The sequence below is a fragment of the Amblyomma mixtum genome, chromosome 8, assembly GCF_055824585.1.
Source record: "Amblyomma mixtum isolate Tamu chromosome 8, ASM5582458v1, whole genome shotgun sequence".
NCBI lineage: Eukaryota > Metazoa > Arthropoda > Arachnida > Ixodida > Ixodidae > Amblyomma > Amblyomma mixtum.
In genome coordinates, this window is record NC_143019.1 from 88,977,033 (window position 1) to 88,989,784 (window position 12,752).

The 12,752-nt window shown below is 51.4% G+C and overlaps 1 pseudogene; it reads right to left on the reverse strand.

Annotated features, from left to right (window-relative positions):
* Nucleotides 1-1,680: 1,680 nt before the first annotated feature.
* Nucleotides 1,681-8,692, reverse strand: LOC149333431 (uncharacterized; annotated as a pseudogene).
* Between the last annotated feature and the right edge of the window lie 4,060 nt (nt 8,693-12,752).

Here is a 12,752-nt window from a genome sequence, read left to right on the forward strand (position 1 = left end):
TGCCGACATCGGGCGGTAAGCACGGTCGTGGCGACACCCCAAACACTCTTCTCCTACGCCATACGTACCCGGGAGGTAAGGGACGAAAAACATGCGTCGGATCTACCATGCTAGCGATAGCTCGGGACATTACCCACTATCACCCGGATAATCTGTGCGCGAACATGTCATAGACCGAAGGGCACTACGTTTACTCTAGCCAGCGGGTTGCTGGGCAACCTGATATAACACGAGAGAGTGCGCATGTGTAGTGTTTTGTCTACGCTGCGGTCTCCATTTATTTCGCGCTGTTAGGTTTGAATCTGTACCAACTTGCCATTTCATTCTCCGTATACAAAAATGTATTTTGACATGTGTAGCACTCACGATTTATAGCGCGATTTGCTAACGTTGACACAATAAGAGACTGTTCTACTGGCACACTTTTTCGCAGCAGGTTTAGATGAGCCTTAAAACTTTGAAGGCATCGTTATAATGGCATTTTCCGCGCAAAAAACAAGATCGAGCTGTGTGTGTATTGTCGCATGGTTCTCCGTAGCCGGGGTGCCGTGCCCGCTCCGAAGTTCATCCGCTGCAGAACAGTGGCGATTTTGATGAGTCGGTGCATGGTCTTGAGCAAATAAAAGAGCCAAGCGAGAAATGACAGAGGAGAGACGCAGTGTGCGCCTCGTATCTCATCTGTCCTCTGTCGTTTGACTTGTTTATTTGCTCACTCGCTGCTGCCTCTCGGAGGCTTATCGGCGCTGTCTGCTTGTCTCGCCGCTGCAGCCGCGCTTGTAAAGTGTCGTATTCCCGACAAGTGCAGCCGTAGAAGTAATGCACTCACAGCGCCCGACGCCGTCGAGTGCACGGCGCTGCGACGTAGACCAGCCGCTTAGCACTGCAGAGCCCCGCTTCGCTGTCACTGCTTACCCGAGCAAAACGCAAACGCGCACCACTCAACACGCCCTCTTTCAGAGAGGTTTCGAAAAGCGCCCTGTATATGCCGTAGCATTCTTATCTGCCAATCGTTCCGACGCAACTAAGGCTTGAGGCCCGTGTACTGTGCGATGTCAGTGCACGTTGAAGAACCCCAGATGGTCGAAATTTCCGGAGCCCTTCACTACGGCGTCCCTCATAGCCTGAGTCGTTTTGGGACGTTAAACCCCATAAACCGATCAAACCAACCAGCAGCTAAGGCTTTCTTGAAGCAGCAAGCAGTGTTCGCCTGCTCACGGATAGCGATGGTGCAGCCGTTCATAAAGAAACTTACCTAATTATTTTTTATTTGCTGCGTACTCCCTCGGACTTCTATTGAAAAATGTCGCAACTTGATATGCAGGATATATCACACTTGGCGACTTAAACGGGAAGCTTAGCATCACTTCCGTGCTTGAAAATGTATTCGCTCCTCTCTTGGCTTTATATTTAGTCCTTGAAACCTGCGCAGGGCTGCGTCGCCTCGCTCTTAGTCTTTTCGCGGGCCAAGCTTCGTTTCCGGGAACTAACGGTCGTCGTTGCTCCCGAACGGACGAGAAATCTCTTAGAGTGTAGCTTCCTTCGCATGTGCTAGTGTATGTGGCTGTTCTCTGGGTGTGATGGTTCTTGTGTGTCTGGGTGGTGTGTTGCATGCCTGAAAAGTCTACAAATATGGTTGTGCCAATGTTAGCAACCTCATATCTTGCATCCGCATGACAGACATCAATCTGGAACACACGGCAGAATTGAAAATTAAATCAAATTAAAAATAAATGCTTGCACGGAGACAGCGAAAGTAGGCAATGATTCTAATCAGACAAGTCGTACACGCTTCGTCATCGCTTGGTACTTACAAGTGACGTAACAAAACAAGTGCATAAACATTCGTCTAGTAATAAATTTACTTGCGTTAATCCTTCTTTGTTTCGAAATAATCGCGCACACACAACACAGGACACGAAGAGGGACTCACATAGACTGTTTGTGTCCCTTTTCGCGTTTTGTCCAATGTGTGCGCATATATTTCCAAAAAGTATGAGGTACCAACTTGCCCAAAATGGAACGCTTTTTCGTTGTGTACGCATGTCATCAAGAAACATCTTAAAAAACTTCTGGTTGAAAAACAGCGCACAAAAGACTAGAGAAGAGAGTAAAGGCAACGACAGGACAAGCGCTGAACTCACAACTAAGGCTTTATTGCAAAAACCTGGGTATATAAGGAAGGCATTATACATGAAAACAAAAAACAAAACTAGGGCAATGGTAAAACTAGCGTGCGCCCGAAGCCCAAAATCTGCCACGAAACGTGATCTCGTTATCACTTAAAGCAACCGAAGGTTTGCTAACGCAGCCCCGTTGCTCCGTTGCGATGAAGTATGCTTCTGCTACTTCCCGCGTGGTTTGGTCGCTGTGAGTATACACCACCTTTGCTTGACTTAACAAAGCAGTGCACTTTTTCTTCTTGCTTTTCATCACTGCGCACCCCTTACGATGAGTAACAAGATAATATTGGTCATTGCCTTTATCTGCGTTTCTTGGCAGATTTTGGGAGGCAAGAGGTCATATTTCCCCTGCAAAATAATGTTGACAGCCCCGCGACAGTCCATGATAACCGTTCGCGATTTTGGACCGGCGGCAGCGAGAGCTATTGCAACTTCCTCTGCTCGTGTTGAATTTGGGGCCCGAAAAGATAGCCCATCGACATTCATTCCCCTGTGGACTACGGCAGCCGTGTAGAATCCCGCGGGTGGCGGCCCTGTGATGTCCACGTAGTAGACGCCCTCTTTAGATCCATATTGCCTCTGAAGCATGCGAAGTCGCGCTTGTCGTCTGCCTTCATGTGAACCCATGTCTATGTTACGCGGAAGCGGAGCGACCCAGACCATGTGCCGCCACAGAACCGGGATGTTCTCCGTCCCCTCTGGTATGCACGTGTGTTGGAAGTTTAAGCGGTTTAGCAGGCGGCGCTGAGGAACCGTTTGCGACAGCCGCGTATACTGGTTAACGAGGTGGGCCTCCCGCAACTCCTGATAAGAGAAGAGTTTACCACCCCCAACGCCTTCAATTTGGTGTTGGAGGTAACCACCGGGAGGTCCAGGGTTTGCTTTGTTGCCTTCCTGATGATGGCGTCAATGCGCGCCTCTTCTTGTTTGGTGGTGCGTAGGTACGGCACGGCGTAGAGGGTCCGGCTGGTCACGAAGGCATGGGCGAGCCGTAGCGCGTTCCTGCCTCGTAGACCACCCCGCTTGTTGGAAACGCGGTGGATTATGCGCCCTGCCTGTACCTATGCGCTTGAGTTTCGCTATAGTAGAGTCCGGCCTAAGCTTGTTATTGATGAACAGATCCAGGTTCTGGAGCTCTGCCACTTCTCTGATGGGAGCGCCCGACAGAGATATGTGTAGAGACGTGTTGTCCTTGTGATTTGTCCAGACGTGTACAAGCTATGATTTGGCGGGAGCACATTGAAGACCAAAGTCGGAAGCATATATATGCATGGACTATGGAGGCGGCTTGCTGAAGGCGGTCCTCCATCTCCTCAAGGCTCCCCTCGGTGGTCCAGGTTGTAATCACGTTAGCGTATAGCGCATGTTTAATGCCCTCCACCTGAGTCAGTTGGCCGGGCATGTGCATCATGGCGATACTGAAAAGGAGCGCTTATAACACCGCCCCCTGTGGTGTACCTCGTGTACCCATAGAGTACGGGCCGTATTCCTCGTCCTCGGTCCTGAGGAGTGTCTGACGCGCAGAGAGGAAGTCTATGACTTAGGCGAAGACCTTTGCCCCGCAGTTAGCGGTGTTCAAGTTAGACACTATGGTACCATATTTAACATTGTCAAACGCCCCCTTAAGATCGAGGGCGAGAATGGCCTTGTCGTTTTGTTGCATGGCTGTGGGTCACTTCACTTTACTTCACTTTATTACCTTAAAGGCCCCCAGGATTGGGGGTATTACATAAGGGGTGGGTTACATTGAAAAATCAGATTAAATAAACAAAGAAAAAACGTAAGTGTTGTGTAGGACGTCTACGAAGGCGCTGCATAGCGAACGGCTAGCGGTACGTCTCAGCTCAGTCCAGAGGCAGCGATCAGTCCCAGAGGCAGCGATCAGCGCACACGCTCGAGCATCGGCGGCGTTGTCTTCGTCCTCTTCTTCCTCACGCCAGCCGCCCAAAGTTCGGGAGCCGAAGGCCTGTCTTACAACTTCCTCCGGGCGAAAAGGCGCCATCCTGGCGGCCTAGGGAGATGTGACGACGGCGGGATCGTAGTATGGTTTGAGGCGGTCGGTGTGGACAATTTCACGGCCTCGGCGACGATGATCAGTAGACGGTGTAAGGGGTTCGATGAGGTAATTGACGGGGGATGTCTGCTTAAGAATGCGGTAGGGGCCCTGGTACTTGCTGAGAAGTTTGGAGGAAAGGCCGGGACTTGAGGAAGGAACCCAGAGCCAGACCAAAGAGTCAGGAAGATAAGTGGGAAGTAGTGCAGAGGGATCACGGGTGCTTTTCTGCTGCTGCTGGGAGTGTGAAGTGAAAGACCGGGCAAGCTGGCGGCATTCTTCGGCATAAGTGGCGGCTTGAGAAAGAGTCGTAAATTCAGAAGCATCAGGGCGGTAAGGGAGAATGGTGTCCATTGTGCAAGAAGGCTCACGGCCGTAGAGGAGAAAGTATGGAGAGAATCCGATGGTGGCTTGAGTAGCGGAGTTATAAGCATAGGTGACGAAAGGTAGAACGCGGTCCCAGTTGCAGTGATCGGAAGCCACATACATGGCCAGCATGTCGCCAAGAGTGCGGTTAAAACGCTCAACCAGGCCATTTGTCTGCGGATGGTAGGCAGAGGTGGTGCGGTGAACGATGTTGCATTCCCGAAGGAGAGCTTCGACAACTTCAGACAGAAAGGCTGGACCTCTCTCACTCAGCAACTCTTTGGGAGCACCATGGCGAAGAACGATGCGATGGAGGATGAAGGATGCAATGTCGTGGGCTGTACCAGATGGCAAAGGTGATGTTTTGGCGTACCGGGTAAGATGATCGATGGCGACGATGATCCAGCGGTTGCCGGCTGATGTGCTGGGAAGAGGGCCGTAGAGGTCGATGCCAACACGCTCGAAGGGCTGCGCTGGGCAAGGCAGCGGTTGCAAAGGAGCGGCGGGTTGGCGAGGTGGGTTTTTTCGGCGCTGGCATGCGGGGCACGACTGAACGAACTTGCGCACATAACGGTACATCCCGCGCCAGTAGTACCGATGTCGTAGGCGGGTGAAGGTCTTCAAGAAGCCGGCATGAGCACACTGGGGATCATCGTGGTAGGAAGAGCAAATGAAGGAGCGCAGATGGGTCGGAATGACAAGCAGCCACTTGCGACCATCCGGAAGGTAGTTCCGACGGTAAAGAAGCTCGTCTCTGATGGCGAAATGGTGGGACTGACGACGCAGAGCACGGGAAGGAGGTCGAGGCGATTGGCTAGATAAGAAATCCAAGAGGCAAGCGATCCATGGGTCTTTGCGTTGCTCGGTAGCCATATCAGCGGGCTCAAACGTCCAAGAATACAGGGCGCAGATAGAAGACGCTGCCTCAGATGGCAGAGGGGAACGTGAGAGGGCATCAGCATCCGCATGTTTACGGCCGGAACGATAGACCACACGGATGTCGTACTCTTAAAGCCGCAGAGCCCAGCGCGCCAGTCGACCAGAGGGATCTTTCAAAGACGACAACCAGCAGAGGGCGTGGTGATCGGTGACAACGTCAAAAGGGCGCCCGTACAAGTAAGGGCGGAATTTGACTATCGCCCACAGGATGGCTAAACACTCCTTCTCAGTGACAGAATAGTTCGCTTCAGCTTTTGTGAGTGTCCGGCTAGCGTAAGCGACAACATATTCGTCAAAGCCAGGCTTGCGCTGCGCGAGGACTGCACCGAGGCCGACGCCGCTGGCATCGGTGTGGAGTTCCGTCGGAGAACGAGGGTCGAAATGGCGCAGAATTGGCGGAGTGGTCAAGAGGCGACGGAGTGTCATAAAGGCTTCATCACAGGCTGGCGACCAGGCCGAAAGGTCGTGGCCGGAAAGGAGCTTGGTCAGAGGGTCGATGATAGTGGCGAAGTTGCGGACAAAGCGGCGGAAATAGGAGCAGAGGCCCACGAAGCTGCGGAGGTCTTTTACAGAAGTCGGTTTCGGAAATTCTGCTACAGGTCGCAACTTTGCCGGGTCCGGGAGAACGCCATCCTTGGACACAACATGTCCGAGAATGGTGAGCTGCCGAGCTCCGAAGCGGCACTTTTTTAAATTGAGTTGAAGGCCAGCGTCGGCCAGGCAGCGAAGAACGGTCTCAAGGCGCTGTAGGTGAGACGAAAAATCCGGCGAAAATATCACAACGTCATCTAAGTAACAAAGGCATATGTGCCACTTAAGCCCGCGGAGTAGGTTGTCCATCATGCGCTCGAATGTGGCGGGGGCATTGCAGAGGCCGAAGGGCATGACATTAAATTCATAGAGCCCGTCGGGTGTGACGAATGCAGTTTTTGGGCGATCGGCCTCTGCCATCGGCACCTGCCAGTAACCAGAGCGCAAGTCCAATGAAGAGAAGAACTCAGCGCCCTGCAGGCAGTCGAGGGCGTCGTCGATACGAGGGAGAGGGTAAACATCCTTGCGTGTAATCTTGTTGAGACGACGGGAGTCAACGCAGAACCGGATGGAACCGTCTTTTTTCTTGACAAGGACCACCGGCGATGCCCACGGGCTTTGCGACGGCTGTATCACGTGGCGCTTGAGCATGTCGGTAACCTGTTCGTCAATGATGCGGCGCTCAGCGGCTGACACGCGGTACGGACGTTGGCGCAAAGGGGCATGTGTGCCAGTGTCAATAGAGTGGGTAACGGTGGTTGCGCGGCCCAATGATGTTTGCTGGTAATCAAACGAAGCTGCAAAACGGTGCAGGACGGCGTCAAGTTGGGCCCTTTGGGTAGGCGTCAGGGCGGCGTCGACGGAGCGGTGAAAAACATCGAGAGGAGACGGATTGGCGATGGAAACAGGCGTAATGGCGCTGACGTGAAAGTCGGCCGAGCTATCGACGAGGGGGTACGTTGAGGCGGGATCTAGCACGGCAACACTACCAAGTGATTGGCCACGGAGCAAAGTGGTAGGGCAAGAGAACGGGTTAGATACATAAATAGCGCTGGAGCCACGAATAATTGTCAGCACGGCATGAGGCAGCAAAACAGATTTCTGGTCAGCGCATCGTAAAGAGGGCGTATATGCGACAGTGGCGTCGGAGAGAGCAGCACAAGAAAGAGGCACGAGCACTGAAGAAAAGGGCGGAACGTCAGTGTCCTGTGAGACGATCACAGTAGCGGCAGCAGCGTCGGGCACGTCCAAGGGAGCGTCACTGAAGGGCGATAACTCAAGCTGAGCACGGATACAGGGCTTGAGCGAGTCGCTGGCGGCGCAGTTCTTGCCTCCGGAACTGCGGCCGTTAGTTTTCCGCTTGCGGAGCGGGTTGGCGGCGGAGCATTGGAGAGCGGGAACGTCGGCCAGGGGACGGCGAGCGGTGAGAGCGGAAACGGTAGCTAGACGAAGACGGATCGGGAGGCGGCTCATGTGACACAGGCGAGGAGGTCGGGGACAGATCGTAAGTAGGCTCACGCCTATAAATATACGGTCGATAGTCGCGACTGCGGCACAAGCGAGCCACGTGGCCAGCGACTCCGCAGGCGTAGCAAATAGGGCGGTTGTCTTGCGTACGCCAGGGGTTCAGAGGCTGCGGCTGTGGTCTTGGGCGGGCAACCGGACGATAAGCGGTTGGTGCAGGTCGCTGGGGCTCCAACAGGTGATGGGGAGGCCCGTAGGCAGGAGCAGCAGGCGAAGGCCGCGGTCGCGCCACAGCATCCGCGTAAGTTAATGGAGCCGTGATCAGTGGCTGCTGAGGAGGTGGAGGAGGAGAGGGCAGTACCTCGGCGACCTACTCCTGTATGACTCGCTGGATGTTGGGAGTGAGCGGCGGCGCAGGAGTAGGTGGGCTGGTCGACAAGCACAGCTGGCGGGCGACTTCTTCACGGACGTACTGCTGAATGTGCTGGAGGAGCGACTGTTGGTCCAGAGCACCGTCCCGGGGAAGAGCCAAGCTGGAAATATTTGCCTCTTGAAAGCCGGCTCGGCGGGTCGAAAGGTGCTGTTTGCGCAGCTCATCGAAGCTTTGGCAATGGCTTATCACGTCGGAGACAGACTGGGGATTCTTCGCGACGAGCATCTGAAAGGCGTCATCATCAATCCCTTTCAGAATATTTCGGATCTTGTCTGCCTCACTCATGGAAGCGTTGATGCGTTTGAAGAGATCGACTACATCTTCGATGTAGCTGGTAAAGTTGTCGCCGCTCTGTTGTGCCCGACTGCGCAAGCGTTGCTTGGCACGAAGCTTACGCACAGCGGGACGGCCGAAGACCTCCGTGAGGCTGGTTTTCAGATCCGCCCAGCTGGAGATGTCCGCTTCGTGGTTGCGGAACCACAGGTTGGCAACGTCGCTTAAATAAAATATAACGTTGGTAAGCTTGACGCTTTCGTCCCACTTGTTATACGCGCTTACGCGTTCATAGGAGGCCAACCAATCCTCCACATCGGTGTCATCCGTGCCGCTGAAGATCGTGGGGTCGCGCTGACGGACGGCACCAGAACAGATGACAGCAGAGCCAGCAGGCTGGGCAGGTTGGGCCGGGGGGTCGGGCACCGTGGTAGAGCCTGGAAGCCTGGGCATGGTGGCGTATCTCGATGGTGAGAACAGACAGCACCTCCACCAAGTGTAGTGTAGGACGTCTACGAAGGCGCTGCGTCGCGAACGGCTAGCGGTACGTCTCAGCTCAGTCCAGAGGCAGCGATCAGTCCCAGCGGCAGCGATCAGCGCACACTTGTTGTTGTTGTTGTTGTCCTCTAGAAAATGGCGCATACCCACTGCGGGGGATTGGCCAAGACACAGGCGGCAAGCTCGAGCATCGGCGCCGTTGTCTTCGTCCTCTTCTTCCTCACGCCAGCCGCCCAAAGTTCGGGAGCCGAAGGCCTGTCTTACATAAGATACAAATATTATTCGCTGTTAAAGGTAGCAGTTAAACAGTTCGCAAATGTTGATGGGCAGGTGATTGCGGCGATGTCGTGTGGAAGGCTGTTCCAGTCCTTGGCTGAGCGTGGAAAGAATGACGATGCAAATGTAGTTGTACGCGTACATGGCCGGGCTACTTGAAGGGGATGACCAATGCGGAGGGAAATGCGTGCCGGCGGATTGATGTAGGGGGGACGACGAAGTGAGCTGAAATAAAATTTGTGAAACAAGCACATACTAGTAATACGACGCCTACAAGCCAGGGATGTTAATCCTGCCTCTGCTTTTAGTGCTGATATGCTGACATTATATGAATAGCACGAATGTATGAATCTTGTGGCTCGATTTTGTACTGATTCTAGGGAATTTATTAGATAATTTTGGTTAGGGCTCCAAATAGCAGAGGCGTATTCTAATTTAGAACGGACAAGTGATTTGTAGGCAAGCAATTTTAGGTTTTGTGGCGCATGACGTAGATGTCGTTTTAAGAATCCAAGGCTTCTGTTAGCGGATGATATGATTTTAGTGACATCCGCGTTCCAGGTTAGATCATTGGACAATGTTACTCCGAGGTATTTGTAAGTCTGAGCTAATTCTACCGTGACATGCGAGATTTTATAGGAGAAGAGGACAGGATTACGTTTTCGGTGAAATGACACGACTTTACATTTATTGGGGTTTAGTTCCATGAGCCAGTTGTTACACCAGTCCTGTATGCTGATTAAGTCATTCTGGAGGGCGAACTGATCAGAGGCGTTGTTGATAGTGCGATAGATGACACAGTCATCGGCAAAAATACGGACGTTACAAGAGACATGCGTTGGAAGGTCATTAATGTATATTAAAAATAATAGCGGACCAAGGACTGATCCTTGCGGGACACCTGATGTTACCGGAACAGAGCTAGAGGCTTGATTATTTACGTTAACGAACTGGGTGCGGTTAGCCAGGAATTCGCTTATCCACTGTAATATGTTAGGATGAAGGTTTAACCAGGACAGTTTTAGTAGTAAGCGTTTGTGGGGTACTTTGTCAAATGCTTTCGCGAAGTCCACGAATAGTGCGTCAGTTTGTAGGTTACAGTCAAGGTTCACATGCAGGTCATGGATGAAAATAGCCAACTGTGTATCGCACGATAGGTTCTTACGGAAACCGTGTTGAGCAGGATGAAAAAAATTTATAGAGTCAAGAAAGTTCATTATATGAGTATAAATGACATGTTCCATGATTTTGCATGGCACACTTGTTAAAGAGATGGGACGGTAATTAAGGGGTGATTCTTTGTTACCTGATTTGAAGACCGGAACAACCTTCCCCACCTTCCAATCACTGGGTATGTTACCTGTGGAAAGTGATTGTGCAAACAGTTTTGACAGATACGCTGCGGAAGCATGGCAAGTATTTTTTAGGAACTTGGGGGTGATATCATCAGCACCTGCAGAAGATGACATCTTGATATTTTCAATGATAGATATAATGCCGTGCACAGAAAAGATGATCGGAGGCATATGCGAACTCAGGTTGTCAGTTACGGTACAAAGTGGCATATTAGTTTCATGTGTGAAAACGGATGAAAAAGCGGCGTTAAAAATATTAGCACATTCAATGCCACTGGTCATCTCACCAAGCGGGTTAGCAAGTGTGATGACCGGCGCCTGTTCGGGGTTTAATACTTTCCAGAATTTCCTCGGGTTATTTGTTAGAATCTTGGGGAGGTCAGTTTGGAAAAATGTTCGTTTGGCATCATGGATAGACTGCAGGTATGTTGACTCGGCTTCGTAATATTTCTTCCATGCGCATGCACTCGGGTTACGTTTAGCTGCACGGAAAAATCTCTTCTTTTTGTTTTCAAGTGTTTTCAAATGCTTTGTGAACCATGGTTTGTTGGGATTGGCACGAAATGTGATGGTGGGAATAAACTTCGCTGTAAGTTCTATAATTTTAGTTTTAAAGATAAGCCAGTTTTCCTCAATTGATCGATCATCGAAACTTGTATCAAAGTTTGGAAAGAACGCTATTAAATGATTATTGATTTCTTCGTAATTCGCTCTGTCATAAAGGCGAATCGTTTTAGGGAATGTTAAGCGCGATTGGGGGATGAAGGTGAAAGTAGCGTGTAAAACTTTGTGGTCACTAATTTCGCGGAGAGAAGTAAGCGATGATAAACTTTCCGGGTGGTTAGTTAGAATGAGGTCCAGGATATTGGATGATTCATGTGTTACGCGTGTGGGTTCAGTTACTAACTGGGTAAGATTGAAATTCAAACAAACGTCGACAAAGTTCGTCATTTCAGTATTGCCTGTTGGTGTTGGGTTCAGCCAGTCAATGGATGGGTAATTAAAATAACCGAAAAGAAGAATTATGGTCGTATTATGTCTCTTTGTAGTGGGAGTAGAACATCCTGTGCAGACATGTGCGGGTGGAACCCGAACATAGTGTCTACAAAGAGGCCCTTACCCTCCATGTATGGACGGAGGCGAACCCGTACCATCGTCTCCATGAGCTTTCCCACACACGAGGTCAATGAGATGGCTCTCAAGTTGTCCTTAATCACGGCTTTACCTGCTTTGTGGATGAACGTTACAAGCGATGTTTTCCATTCGAGAGGGAGTGGACACCCATCCCAGATCTGATTTACGTATTGTAGGAAATGAAGGTATGCCGAGTCCGAGAGGTTCACCAACAGTTTCACTGTTACACGATCCTGACCCGGTGCCCCACCTCGGCGCATTTTAGCCACGGCCGCCTTAAGGTCATACAAAAGGGGCGTCTAAATCCTGATTTGGCTTGCCGGTATACGTGTACTCGGGCCCAACCTGTTCATTTGTGCGGCAGAGGTACCTGTCGCACAAAGTGTCCGCAAGTTGCGCCGTCGTACTTGGTACCCGTGCAGAGCCCGCCTGAACCGTTTTATTGCGAAAGCAATACTACGCTCATAAACGACCTTTCGCGTAGCGGCGGCCGGTAGCCACGTTTGACCTTTAGAATGGCCTCTGACTTCATATCAGGATGAGAGATGGGCTACCAAGTCGAGTCGTCGCGCAGCGGCGGCCGGTAGTCACGCGTGACATTTAGAATGACCTCTGGCATAATGCCATGCCTAGTAACGTCATAGCGTGACGTCATACCAGGGCGAGATGGGCTACCAAGTCGAGTCGTTACGCACCACGCATGTTTAGACGCGGCGCGCCGCTTTCCTTCAGTCAGAGGCGCTGCGCTCGCTTTCGCAACCTACCAGGCTTAACCAAGGCTAAGGTTAAGCCTGGTAGGTTGCTTTGGTACAAGTGCTTGACTCGAGGCCAGCCATGAAAGCTGGCTACCTGGTACTTGCAAACTGAGGACAGTGCACGGATACGGATTGAAGAAAGAGCAGCCAATACGGGTGCTGTATGCCAACATCTCAAGTCACTTTCTGAGTGGTTCACAATTTTTTTTACCAATTGGCAGTCACTACTTGGGTTTGTCGTTCTTTCTTTTGTCCACGCTCTTGCGCTACCTTCAAATTCCGTTCAAAAGCTTCCGTCTACTGCGAATGATTTGACCCGCAACGCATATATAGTGGTCCACAAGTGCATTATATCACCGCGTGTGCTGTGCACTCGCAGATGCTGTCTGTACACAGGTATTATGTAGACGTTACATGCCGCAGATCCCATAGTTGGTATGCAATATTTATTTGTTACGCCAGATTATCTCGGAGTTCGGTCACTGTAGCCTTAAA